The sequence below is a fragment of the Dermacentor albipictus genome, chromosome 5 (genome assembly GCF_038994185.2).
Source record: "Dermacentor albipictus isolate Rhodes 1998 colony chromosome 5, USDA_Dalb.pri_finalv2, whole genome shotgun sequence".
NCBI classification, from domain to species: domain Eukaryota; kingdom Metazoa; phylum Arthropoda; class Arachnida; order Ixodida; family Ixodidae; genus Dermacentor; species Dermacentor albipictus.
The window spans coordinates 107,250,325-107,275,149 of NC_091825.1; the positions used below are offsets into that span (position 1 = coordinate 107,250,325).

General features: G+C 50.1%; 1 protein-coding gene across 3 annotated transcripts in view; it reads left to right on the forward strand.

The window, feature by feature from the left end:
* vvl (ventral veins lacking) overlaps nt 1-24,825 on the forward strand; it is a 228,691-nt gene that overhangs the window by 36,586 nt on the left and 167,280 nt on the right. For all 3 annotated transcript variants that reach the window (XR_011514564.1, XR_010562942.2, XR_010562941.2), the window contains exon 2: nt 13,525-13,603. The gene's annotated coding sequence lies outside the window, so the exon portion shown is untranslated. The remainder of the gene's footprint in view (nt 1-13,524; nt 13,604-24,825) is intronic.

Genomic DNA, 24,825 nt, shown 5'->3' on the forward strand with positions numbered 1-24,825 from the left:
GTGCACTTGGTACTGTAATGTTGCGCACTCATCTTATTCTGTAGATAGGCGCGCTCGGAACGTATGTTGGATGGACGGATGGATGGATGGATGGATGGATGGATGGATGGATGGATGGATAAAACTTTCTTGTACGTCCGGCAAGGTTTAACGCGACCCGGGCCCAGGTCTCTCACGAGGGAACGTCAAGGCCCTGCCTCAACGCCGCCTCACGGGCTTGCTGGACTGCCCACGTCTGGATTCCGAGGTCTGAGCTGCGCAGAGCGGTGGCCCACCTCGACGACAGGGTTTCCGGAACAACTGCCATCCTTCCTATAACTACATTTTACTCCCACAACATGTGTTTGAGTGTTGCTGGTCCTTCCTGGCACAATTTGCACGTGTCGTCCTGATGCTTATCTGGGAAGATACGCTTCAGACGGAATGGATTAGGGAAGGTGTTCGTCTGGAGTTGTCTCCAGGCGACGGCCTGCCTCCTGTTGAATTTGGGACTCGGCGGTGGGTATATCCTTCTGGCGTTTAGATATGAACTGGTTATCTCGTTGTATCTGGTGAGCCTGTCCCGTTCTGCGCGAGGAGTGTTCGCTATCGTGCGAGAGGCGTTGCCCTGTTCGGCGCGGCGGGTCATGTCTCGCGCCGTCCGGTGCGCCGTCTCGTTTAGGTTCGTGAGCGCGTCGCCTTCGTATGTTCCATTTAGAAATAGAAAGAAACCTTGCGCAAGCTATGTCCATCTAATGCGTTTTGGCGGATCTGTACAACTAACAGACGCTGTTGTCGATTACGTAAATCATTTTTGCTTGACGTGTCAGTGCGTAGGTAATAACGGGAGATCTCACCGGTACCACGGCAGTGACTTGCTCTACAAGATGACAGTCATGCCCTACACTAATGATCAGGAGGCTAAAATGATTCTGGCTCTGGGGGCCGCGCACGGCGACAAGAGGAAGACAGCCAAGCTCTACCGGGTGTGGCATTCTGGAGGACGCTTTAGTCCGTCAGCAATACTTAGAACGTACGAAGTCCTTTGCGAGACGGGTAGCTTCACAAAAGGGTGATACAGGACTGCAATGGTAGTTCAAGATGCGGAAACGGATGTTATGGCCTTCTTTGCTGCTAACCCTCGCAGTAGTGCGCGCGACGCCAGTGTGGACGCCGGAACCTAGATGTTATCAGTGTGGATGATCTTAAAAAGAAGGTCATATGCACCCGTATCACGTACATCTTCGTTAAAAAACTTGAAGACCTAGATTTTGAAAACAGACGACTTTGCCAATTGGATTTTCGCGAAATGTGAAGAAGAACCGGACTTTCTCACTCGCGTGCTTGGGACCGATGAGGCTAATTTCTCCAGAAACGCACAAGTTAATCTCCACAACGCGTACTACCGGAGTGGTAGGAATCCTCACTGGCTGGCACAAGCACGACACTAATGCCAACGATCGTTTAATGTGTGGTTCGGTATTTTTGATGGGACCATTATCGGACTCATTCTTTATTGCGATAGAAATTATATGGACACTCCAGACGCATGCCGTCACCGTCGGCGTCGGCGTGAGGTTCCGTATGAATGAAAGCTTGTGAGGGTGACCCGGCAAACGTGGTACCATCTCGAGTGCGCGAGCGAGGAACGTGGCCCGGATGCGTACCCTCTCCTATGGCGCGCGAAGCAGGGGGGAGAGGCGAGGGAGGAGGGGCGTTCTTCTCCGGCGGCTGCTACGGCGCATCGATGTCCTCCTCGCCCGCCGCTCCGTACAGAGTGGGGCCAACCGCGGCGTCTACTACGGCGTTGGCCACGCGGATAGCGGAGGGCGTATTAGGTGCCTTTGGCAGACGCCGTAGAGACGCGTTACCGGCGCTCGTGTTTCCTGACGGCGATCTGCGACGTGGCTAAAGTGCGCGCCTGCGCGGGTCTCGTGTCCAAAGCGATCTGCGATGTTTGCAAAGTGCGCGTAGTGCTAGTAGCTTCGTACGCGCTGTGCCTTCGACGTTTCGTACATGTTGAAGCGGCAGATGCACGGAGATCAATTGGTTCCCGGCTGCTGCCGCAAATCCTAACTCCAGCATTTTCACAGACAGTTTCCGCTGTCATCGAGTGATGTGTGTTCATGTTTACCTGTACACGCGTGACGCCGTGCTGGTTAATTTAGTTAAAACATGTTGACAGTCTAGTTGGTTTGAATCCATGAGAGAATGTGTAAGCGCAACTGAACAAGGACGTAGAAAGAAGCAAACACGCAAAGACAGCGCTGTCTCCGTGTGTCTGTTTCTTTCTACGCCCTCGTTAAGTCACGCTTACACATTCTATCATTGCTAATTTGGTTAGTAAGTGAATGTTGACAAGTTTATACGACATTTAAAACTGCTATCCTTACTTCGTACAGCTACCCACTAATTCGCTATCGCAATCTCGGTGCTTCGCCTTTCGAGCGGTATTGCAAATTTTTGCGACAACACACCAACGACGCAACGCTACGTCAGCGATATCCTCGAGGGCCTCTTGAACGACGTCTGTTGTAACGATCCACTTGCGCACCTTCGGAACATATAATTTCAACTCGGTGGAGCTCCTGCACTTAGTGATACCTGCGCAAGTCAGACTCGAGCGTGGCTCGACAACCTTTCTCCTGGACAGTGGATTGGGCGGCACGGACCTGTACCCTGGCCTGCAAGGTCGCCGTACATGACACCGCGGGACCTCTTGTGAGGCTGCGGGAAAGATCGCGTGTATAGCAGCGAAACTATCACACCAGATTCCTTAAAGGCAAAAATAAGCAGAATCTGCTGCGAGATTCCAGCGTCGTTGGTCGAAGCTGCAGCAGCACGAGTGGTGGAAAGAAGCAAGTGCTGTATTACTTCAGATGGTGACCTGTTTGAGCACGGGCTATAAGTGGCAGTGGAAAACAACCGCTCAAAACTGGTGTAAAACGTGGCTGTTAAAGACACCTTCATGATGTCACCCTATCCTTACATAAAAGAGGCTTGGAACAAAGATAGAAATAGGTAAAAGCTGCTTTGTCTTGCCTCTTTTCCGGAGCTCGTGACAGAAAGGGTAAATGGTTAAACCAGTTGCACGTTTGGATGTTTCTTTGTGCGCGGCTGAGACACCTTACGTGCTTTTATTTTTTTTTCTTTATTTAAGTAACCTCCTGAGTAGCTCTTTTCTCTTCTTCCGAGAGCTGTCTTTTTTTCGTTTTTGTGCTCTTTTGCGCAGTTATATTGAAACAGTGTTTGAATTTCTTTTTGTAGCTTTGTTTCATGATATGCGAAGTTTAAAGCTATCCCGAGTGCGTCATGATCGAGCACAACATTCTTGCGTCGGCAGATGCTGACGCTTATCGCACCACGCTAGTTAGGTCGCGAAACCTCTCGAGCCATCGTACATGACGAAGCCTAGTATGACGCGGCGATAAACGAATGGAGTCAAGAGTTCGACGAAAGTTCGTCTGTTCAGGTAACATGATGATGAGGAAGTTGCGGTCACTGACCAAGTCAAGGTGAAAATAACACAGAGACGTTTCGGGACCCGGACGGGTTCCTTGATCACACTCTAGTGTGATCGAATGCAGCCGTATCTCTTTCAAAGGTTGCTTGGAGGTGTTTGAGTAGCGGCGCTTGAGCGCGCATCTATTTCATATTTCGCGTATTTGGTGCATTTCGCGGGCTTTTGTTTTTTCTTGGAAGGAACATTATGGGGTTCTACGTGCCAAACCAACGATCTCATTATGAGGCGCGCCGTAGTGGGGGACTCCGGAAATTTGGGCTACCTGGGGTTCTTTCATGTGCACCTAAATCTAAATACACGGGTGTTCTCGCATTTCGCCCCCATGGTAATGCGGCCGCCGTGGTCGGGATTCGATCCCGTGACCTCGTGCTTAGCAGCCCAACACCACAGTCACTAAGCAACCACGGCGGGTATGGAAGAAACAACCAGGCACACGTCAGCACGATACAGATGCTTGATTCGGAGGTTATATAACGTGGCCTACAACTTTGTAATTGACATGTTTGCGATTCAAGGAATAATTAAAAAGCGGACTAATTGAAATCAATTAATTCATACTTCAGGATGAAAAAAAATACTGGCTGTAAGTACACATGACTGCCGCTACTATGCAGTCGGTACGATTTCTCTAGAGCTCTTGTTTTTTTTTTTTAAATCTTGGTCCAAGTTAAATGGGACACCCGGTATATTCCGCGCTAACTCGTGTCGTGTTTCATCCTCGTCCCTTAAGATTTCTGCCCTTGTTTTTCGCGGTATTCTTCGTCAATTTGGCACGCGACACTAGGTATGCGAACATTCTTGACTAATCCTCTAGAATGGATATGCGCCACTGCCCAGAAAGACAAGCAAAGCAAAAGCCAAGAAGTAAAAAATTGGGCAACGAAAAATTGAAGTCAGCTACTCTAAATCAAAAGAAACGCGTGTGGCGATGCGGGGGGGGGGGGGGGGGGGGTGTCGCTGCACCGCTTCCATGGTAATAGCCTTAACGTCTACATTCATAGTCACATCGGCTCTGCCGGAACTTTTGTTGTGGACACAGACCCTAGACACCGTAATCCCCCTCCCCCCCCCCCCCCCCCCCCTCTTTCATTGTCCCGTTCTTTTCCAAGCTAGCACCGACATTAAAAATCAGTATATGTCCATGATGGGTTAGCTAATTACTCATACGGAGGCCCACGGAGGTGCCTATTGCTATGGCACAGTAAACCACCCTATAGCGGGCTGAGAAGTCTGGTTATTTTCCTTCCAAAGCATGATCCGCGCTCATCACCCCACCCCCACCCCCCACGTCGCACGGCGAACTCGACACGCCACTTGGCACCGGAAACGCGCACCAATCACTTCATTTATTATATTTCTTTTCGGGCAAAAAGTCGGCGCGCGCCAAAGCCCACCCTAAAACTGACGCTTATAGGCGGTGACCGCCGGCTCCGGGGTGTCGCCGGAAACGCGGGCATTTGCGCGGGCTTCTCGCGCCGGGGTGATGTACGCCGTCGACGCGGGACATAAAGCAAGAAGCGAACGAGGCTCACCCGCGAAAGTAAGATGAGAGAGAGGAGATTCTTGATGTTGGGAAGGAAACGTTGGGGTAAAGTGCAGCGCAGTAACTGTCTCTCAGCAGAGGACTCCTCAACCGCGCTGCACAGGGGGTAGGGTAGGTGGTGTGCGAGGAGGGTTCCACGCCGTAACGCCACGCCAAAGCCGCGAAACGCCGGACCCAGCGCTATGGAACTGCAGCCACGTGACTGAGTCGAGAGTCACACTCTAGCGACGCCGGATGACAAGAAGGAAAGCAAGTCTGCGACTTCGCTTCTTCGTCTTCTGATTGTTTCGTATTCTCCGTCTTTATTATTATTATCTTATTGCCTGTTTGTTTTACTTCTCGCAACTCGGCACGTCTTGCGGCGGAAGGTGACTTATCAGGCTCGGTAGTCGAGGATGCAGTGCAGTCGGTCTGCTGCAAAGAAAGAAAAAAAAAAAGAAAGCGCACGGTGAGTAGATGCAGAAACAGAAAAAAAAAACGAAAAACTGCGATGCGCAGGATTTATGGCGGTGTCGTATAGGAAATCCAAGCATTGCTCTCGTTCTGTTTTATTTATTTCGCGTATGCATTAAACATGACGCGGGCCACACCCTGCAGGGATGCGGTGCTGCACAGTTCGACACGTCATTCGTCTCTGCCCGCCGCCGCTACACAGCCCGTCTCGACAAGTCGCGATGCCTTGTGGAGGTGTGCTGGAAGCACTGAGCCGTGTTCGCTCCCAGAAGGCGTTGAAGAAGTCGAGGAATCAAAACCTGTACTGCGTTTTCGGGCTCTGTAATGTGCGCAGGTCATGCGACTAGTGAGCAATAACTACAAGGCCGAGTGTGCGGCCACCTATACTGTAGGTTGTTCAATAAAGAAGACTGCAGTGGTAAGGGTGTCCGAAAAGGCACCGAACGCACGCTTGAGAGCAGCACAATACCATTGCCCAAACGCTCCGTCACGTGGCTTTTTTCATGTTTCACGAGCTTTTTTTATTTTTTGCAACCCGAAAAACAAAAAAGACTACGTGAGACGTATCGTAAAGGAAACAAACTCGTTCGGTGGTTTCTGAAAGTGCTCTACAAATCTGCGTGTTACACTTGGAGTCCACAGCCATTACTTAAAAAGTTGGGTAATTAAACTTAATTAGTGAGTTACGGCGAAAACAAAAAAATTGTCTGAGTTACTATAGGCTATTGCTAATAGTATGCGTTCGGTTCAATTCGCTTCCGATGCGCCTTTCGTTTTTAAATTCTTGGCTCAAGTTGTGTGGGACACCCTATAAGCGGCACGCTCTTCTTCTGGGCCGCCATTAAAGAGAATCGTCTATTTTGCAAGACTCCGTCTTCAATCGACGTTACAATATATAAGAGCGCCGTAGAAACGAGAGGCTGCTCTAGCGCCAAATACACATAGAAAGAAACCGGAAACATGGAAAGCGAATTACACGAGAAAAGTACCACAAAACAGTTTATGCGCATGAGCAGCACCATATCCCTCTCAGGTGTTCCGATATAGCGATACTCCACGATTGCCCAGTGCATTGAGGAGCAGTGTCTATGTTAGCTGTAGCAGCAAGTGATAGTTTCGCGTCGTTTAGTTCAGGTGGCGTTAGGTGTCTGTTAAGAAAGAAGCTCATGAAGGCAAGAACCGCACGACGAGCGATCTAAAGAAAAATGGTTGGCGTGATGTTAAGAAGCAAGAAGAAAGCGGTGTGGATGAAAGAGCAAACGGAGGCAATCGATATTATAGTCGACATTAAGAGAAAGAAACTGAGTTGGGCCGGACATGTAAAGCTGCAGCGCGTACGTGGAGCAGATAACCGATGGTTTATTCGAGCTACACAATGGGTGCCAAGAAAAGGGACGTGCAGTCGGGGATGACAGAGAACTAGGTGGTGTGATGAAAGTATAGGGGAATTTGCAAGCATAAGATGTGGAGTCAGATGACACAAGACGGGGGTAATGTGGGGTCACTTGGGAGAGACCTACATTCTGCAGTGGGTACAAACAAGCTGAGGATGATTGAAAGTACGTGGCAAAGGCAGCACAAATGAAGCCCCTTGGGTAGAAACAAATAAAAGCAGTTTACTTGATGCTCTCGATTGTTACCATTTCGACACCTCGCGCCGTGAATTCTTTTGTTGTGCGTCGTTCCTTGAGCTCCAATGAATGTATAGCTCTTTACGTAGTTGCACAGCGTCCCCAGGCTCCGCCAATACATGTCGTTTAAGAATAGCACGGAGGCAGGCGTAGGTGTTCCTGTTCGCGTTACACTGTACATCGGTGATACCTTTGGCGACCTTGAATAATAATCTGCAAAGTCGCCAGAGCGGCGTGGAGTTGACGATCGCGAACTAAGTTGCAATCCATCGTATAAGACGGGGAAGTTTGACCAGATAAGGCAAACAAGCGGAGAACTATACGGAAGTGAGACCAAATAAGTGGCGTAGATTGTGCTAAAATAGCGAGAACAAGTGGAGTATTTAGTTTTAAAAAAATGTAACGAAAATATGGTTCGTCTTTTTTCAAAACATTTTTTTTTCAATGACTTTAGCACACTGCTTGGAACTACCTAAAACTGAATGAAACGGGGAGGGAGAACAATCAACAGTCGGTCCACAACATTGATTTCAATATGTCGCCTTTGACGATATGTAACCTATTTTTACCTAATTGACAATGTGCCTGTTGACGATAAACATATAAAAGGATAAATGAAAGGCAAAGACGTTAGGCAGGATTGGACCTGTTTACTACCCTGCAATAAGGGTGAGGAGAAGCGAAAAATACTGAAAGAACGAAACAAACTCAAGAATTGATGTGCGCTATGGATGTCGACGTATTGGAATTCCCCGCTCTGTCTCAAAGTTGGTCGCTCAATCCGGTTACCTTGAAGATTCGCAGCAGCGATCTTGTGGCTTTCTACAGCTGTGATATGCGAAACCATGGTCTCAATATCTTGTTGAGAGAGAAGGGTGTTCCACCTAGCTGACTTACAGTGCTGCGGAGGGCAAGCTCTTCATCTTCAAAGGAACGGCAGTGGTGTATCAGGCGTTCTACGGTTTCTTCACAGCCACATGCATTTCAGTCAGCGCTATCGGTATTTGATTTCAAGAGTTAGTAAGTGTTGGCGAATGCGACACCCAGGCGTAAGCGAGAAAGTAGTGCTTTATCATGTTTATTTTATTTTTTTCTTAGAGTAAAAGATTTAGACAAGACGGACAAGAGAAGTTGGTCTAGTCTCATGTTTTTGCGCTGAGCATTAGAAGAGTCGTCATACGAATAACAGCAAAAATAAACTCTTTGCAAAGTTCTTCACATCGGGGCAGGCCAGGTAACAGGCTCAGTTACATTCGTGTAAAGAAGTAGAGTAAATGCAAACGACGGTGTGTGAAATCAAAGGAGTAACGCTCCTGGATCGTCATATTGTGTGCTAGCTTGCTTATATGCCGGGCTACGTCAGTCCTCAATTAAGGTAGAAAAACGAATTGTGCTGCTTCATCTGCCGTTGCAGCAGTTTCACCGGCTACAAACAGTCGTTGCTTGAACGGGAAGCACACTAGTGTATAACAGTGAATCAGCACTGGGAGATGGTATAAAACAACGGAAAGAATGAAACTGGCACTTCGACTGCATGCGCTCGTTCACGCTTCGTGGAGTGAACCTGCGTGAAACTGGAGAAAGCCTTTGGCCCTTGCCCCGAAAGATCTCCGTCGCGTGCTCTGACGCTGTCGCTGCTATGCGCACGCTATCAGGTCGACTCGAAAAACCTGATTCCCCGCTGCGATGTTCTTTTTTGCCTCCCCGAGACGGAGCCAGTTGCCGAGGCTTGCTTGTTGCGTGCGACTCTTCTGCACCCGAGTGATTTGCATAGTGTCGTGACGCGCGCTGCGATTTGTCAACCGGGTCTGCCGCGTGCGGACGCAAGTCTCCGCCGCCGTCGCCGCCGCCAGCCCCTCGTCGGCCACCGCCAGCGAAGCGACGGCTTCCCGCATGACACCGGCTCCATGCGGCGCGGCAGCTGGTCGCGGCGCTTGCGATCGACTCCTAGTGTCGGTATACACGCAGACACGCGCTGAACGTTTGGGTCCTTTGCGAGTTTCTGTTTTGTAAGTGCTACGCACGCGGTGTAGGTAGGTCGTAGCGATGTCTCCATACTAGCACGATCCAGTGGTACCTGTCGCTGCTACACTTATGTGACAGCCAGCACTAGCACACAATGCAAGCTCGGCTTCGTGAGGCGATGCAATGCGCTGTAATGGAGTGTGTTGCTGCGCGGTCTGTTGCGTTAAAGAAAAAAAAGAGAGGGATGAAACTCGGAAGGAAGATCAATGCTTGAGCAGGACTTGTCTTGTCCAGTTTTTTTGTGATGTACAGTACATTCCTGTGACTGCGGCGATGTAGTGTTATGTGTCGTTGAGAGAGAAAGAACAAAGAAAAATAGAGAAGCAGCGAGGTTAACCAGAACGGAAAATCTGGTATGCTACTCCGCACTGGGGCAGAGGGAAAGGGGTGGTGGAATGATGAGAAGGAAATACAACAATATATATATATTCTGGAGTTTTGCGTGCCCAAACTGCGATCTCATGAGGGGCCCCGGATCAATTTTGACCATCTGAGGTTCTTTAACCTGCAATAAAATGCCCGGTAAACGAGCGTTTTTGCATTCCGCCTCCAACGAAATGCGGCCGCCACGGCCGGGGTCGAACCAGCGACCTCGAGTTCAGCAGCGCAACGCCATCGTTACTGGGCTACTGCGGCGGGTCAGAGAAAGAAATAGAAAGAGTGAAAGAGTGCAGACACTATCACAGACGATGGCAGCCGGTTACGATCACTGCACACTACCACAGCCCTGGATAACGTGAAGCACAACCATGTGGATGGATAGGGATGCAATCATTTGCTGACGCTGTTGGAAGAGCTTTATGGAAAGAGGACGACAGGTGTAGAAGTAAACAGTCGATCTGCAGTGCTAGATAAATCCGCACCGTCACCTTCAAGCACTCGCGCGAAGAACAATAACACGGACACACGTGCAAATGCGCATGATAACTCCTGCACACACGAATACGAACAAAGATGCTCAGTGGAAAACGGAGGCTCGAATTGATCAGTAGTGATACAACGAGGAGTATACCTGGAGCCAATGATTCGTCAAGGGAACTGGTCTCCGTCTGGCCCTGGCGAAAACAAGTTAACTTGCCGAAAGGTTGGCTTCGCTGCCACAACCCTTGTTTGACCACTGTATATCAAAGTACGCACGCAAAGTGACTCACCTGAAACGCCGAGCCTTGCGAGGATAATGATCACATTAAGAAAGAAGAGATTATGAACGCGTTATTTGCAGTTCTCGATGCGGAAATGCGCTACTCGAAGCGAGAACCACGTGTAACAGTTGTTTCGCTTAATACTCCTTTGTCGGAGATGACAAATGCGTAGAACTTCGCGTCGGCTTGGCGTTTGGAAAACACGCACACGTTAATAACAGTGCGGATGTATAGTTCGGTTTTCTACGATTATGATACGCTATCATCAATCCACAGCGCTGCTTTGCGTCTTCTTTGAACGCACAAGCTTGCTATGCCTGTATGTGTCTCCGGCGGTATCATCAGGCTTCTGCAAGAAGTGACGTCACCCATGGCGTAAATGTGGATCATAGCAGAAGCCTCAATTGAGAACAGCTGTGCGCAGCTTCACCAAAGCTTCACCAAAGTGCACAGATTCACCACAGAGCGCAGCAGTGACAGTTGTATACAGCGTACATAACTTGAAGAACCATCCATTATTACGCTTCCGCACTGTCTCTTTGGTCAGCAGTGGCCCTCTCGCAGGCGCTGTGCTCTACAGATGGGGTTACCTTATACGCTGTGTTCAAAGAGCTGACAGTGAGTCAACGTAAGTCCGCTCGCTTTACTCTCAGGAAGCCAAATACCGAATTCTGAGACAATCGTGGCGCGTTTCTGTAATTTTCATCTCAAGCATTGCGATATAGACGACCGCCATAACGGCGTCATCTTGAATGGAGAAAGGATCCCCATAAGAACTATGTCTATAAATATTCAACCCAACTAGCAGCTATTCGTTATTATGCTGGTCTTGCGAAGAAACTAATGAAACTTTATTCCTCCGTAGGTTCTGTACTTTTATGGTAATTTCGCGATGTGCATCACTGAGTGCTTGACTCTGTCTCACGTTTCGAGAAATATCACTGACTTTATAACACGCCTGTAAAGCAAATGACGACACTGCTACCGCTTTTGTAACCTCTCGTTCTTCCGTAATCTCTCATTCAGGGCTCATCAGCCGCAGATTCTGTGTTTATCTATACTCCGACTACGAAGTATACAAACCGCCAATAATCTTCTCTTCCGTAATCTGTCTTTATCCGCGCCGAGACTGGGCCCTCCGATTTTCGAAGACCGTGCTGCGTTTTATCGCACCTTTACAGAGCGCTGCAAACTAGCAAACCTTACCTAATGTTTTTTTTTTTTTCACAACCTCCGTCGGGAGGCATCGATTTTGTAACCGCCGTAGACGTAGACGACCGCGTACTCACTGTGTAGTGTAAGAGAGACGGCACGTAGTACAACAGCGGAAGCAAGAGGAAGAGCTCCTCGTAGATATGCACGCCTCTCACGAGCCGCGAGCGCATATCTAGACGCTCCCCCCCCCCTCTCCTCACCTCCCCCCACCCTGCGTTGTGTAAGCCGGCCGTCTGGGCCGGCAAGGTTCATAGGCGCCTCCCCTGCGTGCGTCGACCAGTCTTCCTCCCCTTTAATGGCAATTAATGAACGACCGCCTTCCTGCTCCGGGTCGTGTCTTGTGGCGGCAGCGGCTGCACGTAACCAGCTCGTCCACCTTGCTGCGCGCGGCTATCGCCGTGCGCGCGCGCGCGCGCCTATGTGTGTGTGCGTACATGCGTTCGGCCTACACGCCGTAAGCGCAACGCTCTGATGCCTGGCGACCGAAAGCGGAACTGGGCAGCGCTTGCCTTCTTTCCAAGCAGAGTGCATCTGTATCCCTTCGTCTGAGAATGCTAGCTGTATCTCAATGGAATTATACTGCTGCGACACCAGGGGACGTCTGCACCACCGCCTGGCGATTGCACGTAGCGTCGGTTTGCGAGCATATATATAAACAAGAGGAAACGCTGCGTTGCGATAGTGCTGAAAACTGTGCCATACCCGCCGTGGTTGCTCAGTGGCTATGGTGTTGGGCTGCTGAGCACGAGGTCGCGGGATCGAATCCCGGCCACGGCGGCCGCATTTCGATGGAGGCGAAATGCGAAAACACCCGTGTGCTTAGATTTAGGTGCACGTTAAAGAACCCCAGGTGGTCAAAATTCCCGGAGTCCTCCACTACGGCGTGCCTCATAATCAGAAAGTGGTTTTGGCACGTAAAACCCCAAATATTATTATTATTAAAACTGTGCCGTTACAATAGAGAGATTGTAGCAGGAGGTTTAGGCTTTTCGCCGCTTATACACCGGTGTGTGTGCTGTCAAATTTGCACGCGACCGCATAGCGGGAATGGCAATGCGCGTGCGCACAACGTTCGTGACGGTAGCGGAACGTATGCAGAACGCTTCCTTCGCTCGGCTTTAAAGCCGATTTAGCGGAGCGCGAAGTGCGCGTTAACTCGGATTATCGGTTGTTTCGCAAGCAAGCTGAGAGCGCGTCGCTATAGCATAGCGGCAGGAATGCGCTAATCAAAAATCCGAAGTCTACGCGTTGTTCCATGCTCTGGCTCGGCGCGTGGAATCACAGTTGGGCCGAGCGTAATAGTGACGCTAGGCTAAAACGGTATAAAATAATAATAAAAAAATCCGCCGCCATTCTATGTTGTGCAAGTGGATGTACAGCGAAGCTGTTGCCGACGTTACACATCACCACCACCACAAGCGACGTACGTCACGCCCACACGCACGTGTCCGGAAGTGCAGCATGCATCATCATTCGACTGTACACCGGGGTCGCTTTGTTTTTTCTCGAGAACTTCGTTTAAATTTGTCTCCGTCAGATTGCCATGCGCGGCGCCGGCAAGGCGGTCAGCATGAACAATAGCCATGCATGTCACAGTGGCCGGGCAACCACTGCAACTCAACGCTATGGCGCAGCTTCGCGGGTGATACTGAGCAGCTCCTGGTTAGTGTCACTTCAAGTAATTACTCTGATTCTATCAATGGAATAGGAGTGGAGCGTTTAATAAGTCGAGTTAGGCATATGTCATGTGCCGCACCCTCGTTATGCTTTTCGATAAGATGACTCCTGTAAGCGAGCGTGTCCGTTTATTCATGGGTTGCTCTGTACTAATTCCCATGGATTTTCTCTGTTGTTTTAGCGGGTCTCGAGAAGGACAAAGCTACTGGGCGCAAGCGTAAATTACTGAGCCTTGATAAAATAACAGCAATGACTCTTGTCGCAGCATGCGTGTAAATCCCTAATGGCTGCGTAACGACAATGACCATCTGGCCGTCCTCCATTGTTTTGGTGCAGGTAGTCGAGCATTCGGGGCAAGGGAATTTTCCACAGTGGCTAGTCGGGAAGCGCCCAGCTCTGCAGCACAAGAACTGCGGTAGGTGGCGCTTATTTTTCTCAATGTGTCTGCTGTAGCAAAAGTCTGGAGACGACTCAGCATATGGTAATGGAATGCCAATATATTCACACAGCAAGAACCGTTTAGGGAACGTCCACATTCCAGAAGCCCTGGCATACAAAGCGAATGGGAGTATTAAATGGTCAGGCAGTCGAAATAAGCGAGAGGCGTTTAGTGTATTTGTGTAAAAATATCAGGGAAAAGATTCTTAGAACAGCAATCGTTAGAGGGGTACATGTAACTGAACAATACAGGGATGTTTAAATGAATAGAGAAAATATCAATCGGAGATAGGCAAAATACCAGACTATATACAATAAACGTACATAACACCTGGGCCTCTATCTTGTACGCGTTCGAAAAGCCGACGTTCGGTTTCGCCTCACCCGATTGGCCTAGATTGGCCTATGCCGCGATATCGGCGCTACCAGGACAATCGCGTGGGACAAAACGGAACGTCGGTTTTTCGAACGAGTACAAGAGAGCGGCCCTGATTAACTCAAGAAGGGTAGGTGACTATTTTTTGGCGCCCCATTTCTAATAAGATGCCATTACAAATCATCCCCATCAGTTATGCGCAGTGTTGCTCATTGCTTCTGTCGGTAACCATGGCTGATGCACTTGCATTGTGTAATACGCGGGTTTGCCTGCTCTCTTCGTGCATATCCGAGATGTAAGTACGTAAGTAGGCGGGCAACAAGAGAGAGAGACGAATAACTTTATTGATAAGAAACCAAAGTCCGGGCCTGTTGCTTCCTCATTCGATAAGATCGAGGGCCTCTTGATAAGGTCGAGCAGGGCCTGTATTGGGAAGAGAGAGGTCCGTTAGCTACTCCTCCGAGGTTGCCCGGTGTTGCGGAGATGGGTTGGAGGCCAAGCATGCCACCTTGCATTTCCTGCAAAACGTGAGCGCTGTCCAGGAAGCCGCCGCATGCCTGTCAGGTGAGTCTTCGTGTTGGAAGTTTTTTACACAGCATATAGAGAGGACAAACAGGAGTATAGCCTCGCAGTGTATTTAACGTCATAAAGTTAAAGGGACCCTGAAACGATTTTGGCGATTTTCTACAAACGTACTGAGTCGTTAGAGTAGGTTCTTCTGATCATTAATTGATGCATCTAAGTGCTCTGCGTAAAGCGTGTAATTTATTATAAGGTTTTAAAAATACACATCGCTGCCGATCGCAGCGCACTGCTCGGCGGAATTTTAAGCCGCCCCTACCCATATGATGCAAATAACCCATATTACGTCACATGGGCGAGCTATCTGATTGGCTGACCAGGGCGCGTGGTCGATAATTTTTCCAACTTTATGGTGAACAAATGATGCTCGCAATAGTTGGAATGTTAGTTACTTTGTTTTTGCAAAAAGAAAATAACTTAAAGAGAATACACAAGAATAGTTTTTTAGTACACTTCAGCACTTCCGGCACACAGCAAGTGTCGTCTGCTTGTGTTACAACGTACTCCATTTTGACGAGAGCTCCGCGGTCAGAGTCGGTCTCAGTCTTTTCGCGAGCACTATGATTCGACTTTGTTGCCTTGTGGACTGCAAACCTAGCGACCTGCAAGCCGCGAGTCCAGTATTAGGGCAAACGCAAGCGCAAGGGGACAGGGTCTGGCCGCTTGACTGTGCCGGGATGAGCCACGAGATGAGCAGAAGGGCAAATGTGAACGGTCTGCACGGTGCCGCCACCTGGTGGCACAGAGCTCAACCATACACAGTAGCAGCAACGAAGTGTATTCTTTGCTGCTGGTGTGTACTTTTCGCAGGAGTGTAATCATCAACACGTTGATTTATAAATGTTTAAAATGCTTTACACTTGGTTAGAGCAATATTAGCGCTTTGTTTGACTGGTTAAGCGCTGCGCCAGGAAGTGTCTGGACCGTGCAGACCGATCAGGCTGCTCACGTACGTCTACGCTAAAGTTCCTTCATCAGCTTGAGTTTATGCCTCCAGTCATTTGCCGAAATGACCAGCTTGCCTGTTTTTAGCGGAGTACCGGACACGTTCGGCGCTACGACAGAATGCTCGCAACGCACGCTGCTTCGATAGCTCTCGGTCGACGGCCAAGCGGCTAGCGGAGAGGTCTCGCGCGGGAGGGGGCGTGCTCCTAAACAACCGGAAGTGAGCGATGTGACGTCGCATCGTGACGCTGAACCAGTGAAGGCGGAGCTTAGCGCCGCTCGCTCGGCGAGCGAGTTGAGGAGGAAAAGCATAGCTAGGGAGGAGGGTAACTTCTAATCGCTTGCAGCTCCATTAATACGTAACGCTTCACTTAAATTGTGGTGCGAATGTTCTACTTAAGCTGTACCCTACGCGCCTACAAAATTTGTCCGAACCATTTCAGGGGCCCTTTAAGGAGCATGCGCGCTCCGCTCGAGAACAGCGGATATATACCTTGACTCGAATAAAGGCGTGTTTACAACCGCAATAGCATACTAACAAGTGCGTTCTGTGCGTTTTTCTGTGCGCTGTGACAGTTGGGACGTGGCTTCAGTTTCTACATGCTCGCGCCGCCTCCAAGCAAGGGAAGATGGCGACGACGAGGGCATTCTGGGGTCGGATCCGCTTTCTGTGCAGTCGGAGTTGCCGTCTGCCCAATGCTTCCCGTCACAACATACGCGCTTCCGCAGTATGTCATGCAGCTCAGTCTGCCTGTTTCTCTCGCACTGCATACAAAGTGGATAACGCGAAGTATTTTTTTTTTGTTTCACTTGGTTTCACCCAGCAGCCACCTCCTCCTTTCTCGTTAAACCCTCAGCAGCGCGTCCCCGCAGTCGTCAAGACTCAAACACGCGACGATCCTCTCGACTAGAACAGCTATAGGGCCGAGCATGGATGGCCCTTTCTCATCTGCAGCATATACGTGCCGCACCTGATGCGTGCGCGGTAACGCACCAGCTCGACACGCTGCCGATGAGGTCAAACCATTCGCACTAGCCGCTTATAACACAGCCTCGTGAGAACGCGAGGATGTAAGAGAGAGAGAGAGAAGAAAAAAGTTTTTTTTCGTCACGAGCGCCTTCTCGCATCCCCGCTGCAGTTCGCGCCCTTCTTCCACGCCGCGTGGTGCGAGCGGTGGGTGCACGTCTTCGCATAGGGAGGCAACAAATTGCCGCGGCGCGGAACGCCAATCGATGTGCCCCGGTGTTGCGGACGATCTTGGGTTCCGAACGTTGCAAATCGCTCGGCGGCGGCGGCGGCGTCTGTCTGCGGTGCTTCCGCACCCCTCGGACCATCGTCCGCACGTGATTCCAAACTTGCACCCGAAACCCTTCTCTCTCTCTCTCTCTCTCTCTCTCTCTCTCTCTCTCTCTCTCTTTTTTCTTTTTTTTTTTCACGACGGGAGGGTTAGCCACGCGCTCTTTGTAAGTAAAGGACCGCACGCGCCCGACGCCTCTTATAACGGGCATGAGAGATTCGTGTGGCGACCGTTTTCTTTCAAGCTAACACTTACGGCGACCGTGCCGCACCCCATCGCTGTAGAGTTCACGACCGTTGTGGTTTCAGCAGCGCTTGATATAAGTTCTGCCTGGGGAAACTGCTCACAGAAAGGTTGTTACACTAGATCTGTTCGTAAGTACAGGTGCTGCGGCCAGTCGTGATGTTGCGCAAAGGCGGCTGGCAAATAGCAAACAGCGTTAGCGGACGTAAAGCTATACGTGGATACATCCTCCGGTATGGTACTTACAGAGCTTCTCTTAGGCAAATAAGGCAGGTGTCGTCCGGGATTGGACACACGAAGGGCGATCGTCGCTTTATCCCGTCGATCGCTATCGTGACCGGATAGAGCTCGAAAAATGAATAGACGCGCTTACAGAAGTAAAGTTTTGTGAATTTAACCTCCGAGCCCATATCCCCCAAAAAGTTTGCAAGAGGAACTACTTGTCAATCGCGATGTTGGACGTATAGTTACTGATGGCGGCCGACCAATGCCAAACAAGTCTTAGAGATTATATTGGCGAACGTGAAATCTGTGCTATATATGCAATCGGTTTATGAATACACTGTGACAAGGAAGTGGGGTTGAAGAGGTTTAAGAGTTTAACTAAGATGTGTGGTGAAATTAAAATGTTTACAGGCAGAATATTGGCTCATCTCGCGTGAAACAGGGCCAATTGGAGATTGGTGGGAGAGGCCTTAGCCCTGGATGCAGTGAGCATAAAATGGGATGATGATGATGGTGGTGGTGATGATAATGATACCTATAGTGAATAAGTAGGCCAGTTAGAGAGAACATCGGGGGGGGGGGGATGTTAGGAAGCAAATTGGCCTCGGTGACATGTCTGTATGCCTTCAGTGCGTGAATGCACCATGAGGAGTGAGTGTCCGAATGAATATCATGAGCCTGTTTGTAGGGCGACGTGTCTTCCAGCTTACAGCAACCGTTCAATAAACTGCTGTGCACGCTGCCATTCCAGACTGCGGTCACGAACTTTTTCACTGTTTTGTGAACATTTGCGTAAATTAACGCACTCGTGGAATGGGACGCGCATCTTCACGCTAACCTGTGCGTTCTGAAGAGAGCCGGTAGCTTTTAACGGGTATACTAACGCAAATATGTTGGCTGGATGGCCATGTCGCTTCCCTGCTACTGCACATTGGTCTATATGGCGAATGTTGATAGAGGAGCACGCAGTATATACAAGGCAGAACGATCAAAGGACAGACTACATATCGTCACGCTGTTAGTGTGTTATTCCGCGCCGCTTGCGAACTATGTGAAACGAACTATACAGCCCCAGAGTATATGTATACAAAGTTCGAAAAGATGTCTTGTACGACTGGGTCCACATTGTAAGGAAATGCATACTGCATAGCAGCCAGATGCGGTACCCGAGGACGCCCATGGGCGGCGCGCGGGTTCCTCCCCGCGCTCTCCCGCCCGTATCGCTCGTGTACGCTTCAGCACGAACGTTCATAGACCGAAGGCCAGTTTAGCCAGGGAAGAAGAGTATAGAAGAGATTGCCGGAGAACAGCGGGGGCACGGGAGGGGGTGGGGGCAGGGCATTTCAAGAGAGGCGCGTACACATTTCGCTACCTGTCGTGATAGTCACGTTACACCATGAAGTTGTTTCGGCCCGCGCTTTGCACGAGTTTTGTGTGTCTGTACGTGCGTGCGTACGCACGAATACGCGCGGCATGCGCCCATCGTAACGCTCGCTTCCCTCTTTGACTCCCGAGAGCCGTTCCTTCTCCCTCCGTGTAGTTGGTTTGCGCCGTCCTTTTGTCTTGCACTGTAAGAACAACGAGCGCGTATTACGAGTGTTGTTGTTGTTGTTCTCGTCGTTTCGTTGTTGATGATGACGTTTCTCTTTTGTTGTTTGCGTTTGTTGACGATGGGCTGCTCGTGCAGGCGGCGAGAAAAAGGGACTCTCGCGCGCCGCTCTCGCGTGCGCGAGAAGCGTTAGGCCCGCGCCGAGACGGGGCTATTACGCAGGTCACGACGCCGATTGGGGCGACCCCTTGATTAAATTTAAGGGCAGCGCGGCTCACGCTGTCGGGACGACGGCCAGCGAAAGGGGCGGGAGCATCGCCTTCCTCCTCCTCGTAGGGAGGAGGGTGGCGCTGCGATCGCTTTGTGTGTGAGGAGAGACAGGAGTGAGCGGGTCCCGGTGCGTGATGATTGCGCTTGTAATGATAGCTCGTTGCGATTTGCTTTAGCGCGCCGCTGCGGTGGCGGCGTGTTGCTGACGAAGACGAAGCGCGGATCGCTGTCCGTCTCTCGCAGGTGGAGCTATGAGGACAGAGTGAACGAACTCTATGGACGGCGTTGCGTTATCCCAAATGCATGTTCTGTCATCAGCTAGGCGTACGAGGGGGTGAATAATTGTAAAGTGCAAATCGCCTCGGCGTAGGCGAGCCGCGACTCCTGTCTGGTCTCTCCTAAAGGCGAGCGCCCATATTTACAAAATTGTTCTTCCGCTTAAAAATGTTCGTAAGAGCAGATCCTGCCAATCGTGGTGAAGGGGATATCATTAGTGGAGACGACCGGCCAATGACAAAAAGCACTTACGAACAAAAAGTTTTGTGAATTCAGCCCCAGAGGCCACCAATTTATAGACTTATCGAGCAATATCTCGTTCTGATAGATCGGTGTTTGAAGGTAGTATCGGCTCTATCAGTATCGACTGTGGTAGTGCGGCAGGCAAATCATAACCTGCGATCACTTATAAGTTTAGGGTATCGAACATCTGTTCGTTGCTTTCATCGTGACTTTGTTAGACCATAGGTATATAGCGCAACGGGTTATATCATTGCATTCTACCGCTGCTATCATATGGGGCAGAAACGGGGAGCTTAACAAAGAAACTCGAGAACAAGTCAAAGACCGCGCAAAGTGGGATGGAACAAAAATCCGAGGACACCTAAGCACTTCTTATGAGGTGTGAATGCGAAAACATTAATGTCCACTTGAACGCCGCTGAGTCGTCTTTCGAGTTACGAACTCGTCGCGGGCAAGCGAGCGCGTTGAGCTGCTTGGCCAACGCCTCTTGCTAGCACAAGGCCGGTGCACATCGATTCGTGACGTGATGCTACCTTGCCCGGCTGCCATAGAATCTAAGGGTGACGCTCTCGAGTTAGCCGCGGTGTTTTTGACGTCATCGCTTTCGTCACGCCAGGCTTGGCAATGGAAATTTCGCTCCAAGTAGCATCATGCTACAAAGCAGAGTGCACAAGCCTGCTGTCTAGGAGGCGCTGGTGGCTCAGCCCAGTGGATAAGACACTTGGCTTCTCAGCGTGGCGTCATAGGTTGGAAATTCAGTTCCGCCAACGTTTTTTCTTCCTAATCTCATGTATGTTTTTTTGTATACATTAATTTCTTCCTAGCGAATACCGAGGCAAAGTTAGAACGCACTCGAGAACTTGCGCGGACAAGGAACGCGCGGACAACACAGGCTTCCGAGAGCGAGGGTGACGCATCGTCGTCGTGATGCCCTCTCCCCTCACGCAACACCCGGCGCGCCAGCAGGTGTTCCCTTTGGCTCGCTCTGCTGCGTCGTGGCGCGCGCGTGACGTTGCGTCGCAACCAATGGGGATTTAGGTGCCATTTCGCTGTTACAGACGCCGGCTTCTTTTTCAACAGGCTATTTTATTTATTTGCACAAAAATGTTAAGGCATAACGTTAAGAGAAAGGAAGAGAGCGGCGCGGATCAGAGAGCAAACGGGGATAGCCGATATCCTAGTTGACGTTAAGAGAAAAAAGATGAACCAGGGGAAGCCAATGCATAGGGCGGGTAACCGGTGGACCATTAGAGCTACAGAATGGGTGCCAAGGGAAGGGAAGAGCAGTCGAGGACGGCAGAAAATTAGGTGAGGTGATGAAATTAGGAAATTTGCAGGCGCAAGTTGGAATCGCCTAACGCAAGACAGGGGTAATTGGAGATCGCTGGGAGAGGTGTACTGCAGTCGACATAACGTAGGCTGCTGCTGCTGCTGCTGCTGCTGCTGATGATGATGATGATGCTATACCTCGAACGTAGTTCTTTTATCGTTCCTATACCGTACGCTCTATTAGCTTGAAGACGAATGTTTTGCTTTGGCCTTGACTTTTGACTTTATCACCTCATTTTCCGCCACATAATCACGCACAACCCGCTATCAGAGTGCACGGATGCCCCTCGCTTGCGTGATTCGCACCTACGCTTCTGTAATTGCGCATAAATATCACGGGAAGGCAGCGCATAAGGCACCCTGCGTTGCGAATGAAATTGACACGGTGCGCATAAGCGTTGCCTCTGAGGTCGTCGTTAAGATTAGGCACCCGTACGGTCTTCGCCTTGTTTTGGAAAGCAGTTCATTGCAATCGCGTGCCAGCGTAAGCGAGTAGTATTATTGCTTGGAATGCGGCATGTTTGAGGTCCTTTTCAGGATCGAGGCCGTACAGGCGTCTGTCATAAGCTTAGCATGCAGAGCAACGGCTTCAGACTCGTCTCCTAGCGTTAAACAAGAATTCTGGGATAACTCCACGGATGAGCAAATAGTCGTGCATGGTACTGCATAGCTATAAAGTTTCACGGGGTAAGCAAGCCGGTTTGGTCCTGTCACAAAATGTGGTGTAGGTGGTTGGCATAGGACTATAGATTGTTGAATGGACTAACTATCAATTTTCATGGTACCTATATTTTTTAATACAGTGGAAAACATACCGGTCAGAGTGTCTAATTATGAAGTAGCAACGCGGAAATCGCCGCAGTACATTTCTTTATCGGAATTTTTCGATCTGCAGTGTAGATGTAATCGTTCAGTGGAGCGGGCTGAAAACTGTGATAGGTGAGCGTGATAGCGATTCTACGCCGGCATTAGTGGGAGGCAGACGACAAGTGCGGCCGTAACTGTGAGAAAGTGTTATTTTGGTTATTAAGTCGGTGTTACTGCGGTTCATGTTTTCCGAGATGTTAAAGTATTTCTGCGATAATAGGTACGTGTTTTCTTGGTTTCCTGTCCAACCGCTTTGGTATTTCACCAGTCAAAATGAAACCAATCGATTAGAAAGCGAAACACTTTTACACGTGAAGCGCACTTCCGCGTGTTGCCATAGCCATACGTGCGCTTTTGGTTTACGAAGCCTAGAATAAAGCGCAAGTGCCTAATAATAAAACAACTGTAATTTTAAACAATAATTAAGTTGTACTTAATAACAGCCAAATTACGTACGACAATCTCATAGATTACATCCGAAGTACCAAGATTTCACCGCCAGGCCTCGCCACCTACTGGTTTTTAATACTTTCTTTGCCAACTTAAATTTATAATTCATACTTAAATCGCGAACAGCGTGCTGGATTCTGTCACTATAAACCATGGTCATTTCATTTCTATTAACGTCTCACAACACATTCTGGCCAGTTGTCAATCCCTGCAATGGATAGGAACGGGTGGTTACCGAAAAGAAATTTGAACAAGTTGAAACTGCGACGCCGATGCAACCTCGCAGCGCGATCATGCGAGCTGGAAGAATTATCGTTTGTCGATGCTACCAGCCCGTTCGATCAGTGACGGGCGGGGTTTCTCAACCAAAGAATTCCCATCGCCTTCAAGGCGGTCATGTGCCGAGTGAAATGTTGCAAAACGGACGCAAAGTGGCGCTTTGTTCTCATTAATTTCCCAAACGACACATTACGTGATAATGATACATACATTTTGCGACGCAGCACGTGATGGCGTCCTGCGACCTGAGGCGGCAAGCAGGTCGTGAAGTGTAGAAAAAATAAAGCAATTACTTCTTGATGCTTCTGTTGTGCTCTTCGGTACTTGGAGCATTGGCGCTTACATCAGCCTACTTACAGGAACAGTATTTTGAACAAGCTTCACCACCGCTACAGATTCCCACTCGTTGCTTTAAAACAATGGAATAATCAGCGTGTAAATGCTTCAGTTGCTTGTCGACGTTGTCAAGTGTTGGCTGTCTTTCAATTCAACTTTCTCTTTCTTTATACTTGTAACATCTGCGGCCCGTGAGAAATATGTATACACCTTTCAGGAGCTTGTTTCGCTACTCTAGCACATTCTAACCCATTGTCTCTCTCACTGTGTCCTTGCGGTGCCTTGCCATGTGCGCGAGTGCGCGCTTACGTTTGTTTCGTTACTCTGCACATTAACACTTATGATCACTTTTTCTACTCCCTTCATATCTGAAATTATCTTCAACATACAACCAAAGTATCTGTTGTACTCTCTAGATAACAGGGGTATCGGTGCACTTGGCTATATGGCATACCTAGATGCATGACTCAGTCTTCACCGGATATTACCCAGTGCGTCAACGCCTCCGCTGGCACCGAGGCCGTCGCTCTTCAAATAAATGGTCCCTCACAACACAAGGTAGAGAGCGTGCCAAACACCGGTTGAACAGTGGCTGGACGTCTCTATCTTTCACAATGTCCTTCTTCTCGCAGCCTTGGCGAACGCCCTGCTCTGTTCGCCACGGTCTCACCGTCCGCAGGGCATCTCGATTCCCCGCATGTGGCTCTCTCTCTCTCTCTCTATCTCTCTCTCTCTCTCTCCCTCTCTCCAAGGACGCTAGCTACAAAAAGAAACGGCCAGCGGGAGCGATTCGCTAGCAGCGCAGTGCACGGAACGATGGCGCAGTTCATCGCGAGTACCTCCCGCATCTTCCAACTCCGCTCGGCCATATGCGAAGCATGCTTGAGCTCGCCGCAGCCGGAACGGTTCATTCGCGCAACCCTAATTGGTGCGGACAAGCGGCACACGGCGCCGATTGGGCACACTCTCCGCCCTCGAGAAATAACGCGAGTCTTCTCCGACGTCGCCCTCGGTCGTCCACTGCAACGGCGGCGGCAGGCAGGGGGGTGCAGGCAGCCTTCGCGCTTTGTATGCGACCTCGGGTCTCGCGCGGAGTGACCCGCGCGGGCAGCCGCCGACGCAGCGGTCGGTGCGGCACCCCGGAAACCCTGCAGGAAGGAGGCGCAGCGCGAGGCTTCTAGGTCGGCCAGTTTTGCCACGCCGCGCGGCTATGAAATATGGTACGCCGCGAGTCCGTCTCTTTGTAATTGGCTCCGCGGCGGCGCTGCGGCCATGCGCGAGTCTTTCGGCGCCCGCGGCTTCCCCTCTTGTGGCCTCGGTTTTGCGGAGCCGACGAGAAAACGCCGCCCAGCAGGAGAAGTTGTTACCCTCGGCTTTGGGAAGAGGGGCGCGCGCGGGTTTTTTAGACGCGCGCGCGCTCCTTCGTAGAGTGGGGTCTGACTGCCTTGCCTGCTGCCGCCGCCGTGATGACTTCGCCGTGGTATAGGCAGGCGCTAACGGTCGCGCATTAAACCGAATCCGGCTTCGGTTGGGGGCGGTTAGGTCGGCGCGCTCGGAATGGCTGAAGAATATAAAAAGAAAAAAAAATGAAGGACGGCACGAAATTTGACCTGCACGGCGGTCTGGTTGCATGGCGTACAATTGCTTGTAAAAACTCCTTGGGTATTCCCTTCATAGGTAGACGTGTGGAGGTCGTGACACTTAAGACGCGAGCGCTGGGCACTTACGCTTCCGGAGTTCAGTGGTTCCTTATAAACATTAGCTTATATATGTACTTATTGAAGACCGCCTTGCACTGTTGGGGCTGTTACTTTTTTTTTTCTGTGTACAGTCGATGTGCAGTATATTGACCTTTGCATGAAGGTGCGAGAACGTGCCTTCTCTTGAACGTTGTGCGCGGGTAGAAGTGCACGTGTTGCTGCATTCGCTTG